This window comes from Chiloscyllium plagiosum, unplaced genomic scaffold (genome assembly GCF_037043375.1).
Source record: "Chiloscyllium plagiosum isolate Xiang-an unplaced genomic scaffold, Cpla_swu_hap1 HiC_scaffold_40, whole genome shotgun sequence".
NCBI lineage: Eukaryota > Metazoa > Chordata > Chondrichthyes > Orectolobiformes > Hemiscylliidae > Chiloscyllium > Chiloscyllium plagiosum.
Window position 1 is genome coordinate 60,110,201 of NW_028270178.1, and position 1,103 is coordinate 60,111,303.

The 1,103-nt window shown below is 45.3% G+C and overlaps 1 non-coding gene across 1 annotated transcript; it reads right to left on the minus strand.

Moving 5' to 3' along the window:
- Window positions 1-238: 238 nt before the first annotated feature.
- On the minus strand, window positions 239-311 carry trnav-aac (transfer RNA valine (anticodon AAC)). Its single transcript has one exon. It is a non-coding gene; the product is annotated as a tRNA-Gly (tRNA).
- Between the last annotated feature and the right edge of the window lie 792 nt (window positions 312-1,103).

Here is a 1,103-nt window from a genome sequence, read left to right on the forward strand (position 1 = left end):
CGTGGAAGGATCAGAAGGCGGTAACTACACTCTCAAACAGAATTTCATATGATCAGAACCAGGTTGGAGAAAAACTTTACAATGCTTTGCACAGTAATTAAATGGAATTGCATTACATTACATTTCACTACGAGAGCAGATTTGTTCAAGCAAATTCGAAGGCAGGTTTGCAGATGGGAAAGCAAGCAAGAAAGCTCCGTTCTTGTCCATGTAAAAGGCAGCAGCTGAAGAGCAAAGCCGTTTCTGCCCAGTTTCGATCTGGGGACCTTTCGCGTGGGAGGCGAACGTGATGACCACGACACTACAGAAACAAGCCGCAGGTGCCCGACCTGCGGCTAAGTACCATCCAGCACTGAAAGTTGAAGCCATTCTACGTTTCACCTTTCTGTTTCCAACAGCTCGTTGTTGTCCAGCGGAATTGACATCTTGAAAACGTAAAACAAAGACCCGTGAAATTGATGACAAAATATAGACAAAGATGTCGTCAATGTTTGGACCGTAGGGCGAGTTGGAATAGTTTGGGATGACTTTCCCTGCAGCGGAACGGCTGCGACATGATCTGATGGAAGGTTTGTAAACTGAGTATTTACGTGTTTTACCCAAGTTGGGGTGAGTTGAAAACTCGAGAGCATAGGTTTAAGGTGAGTGGGTTGCAATTGACAAAGGACCTGAGGCACATTTCCCACAAAGAAGGTTGTGCGTGTTTGCCATGAGCTACCAGAGGAAGTGGAGGAGGCTATTACACTCAGAAAATTGCAAAGGTAATCGGATGAGTTTCTGGATAGGATGAGTTTAGAGGGATTGGGGCCAAATGCTGGGGAACGGGACTTGTTTAATTTTGGCTATGTGATGAGCATGGACGAGATACACCGAAGTATCTGTTTCCACGCGGTGTACCCCAATAACGTGTGTTGCTTACATTGGCTTAAAAGGATTACTTTTTAGCGGAGTTTGCCGTCGCAGTCTGTGGCACAATCATTTAGTCTGTTCGACTGCTCACGGGAAAGGTAGTATTGTGAAACACTGCAGAAACGAACGACTTTCTTACTTTTGCTCCGACTGACCATACTCCGTGAAATTTTCCCAGATTCTCAGTTGAGGAT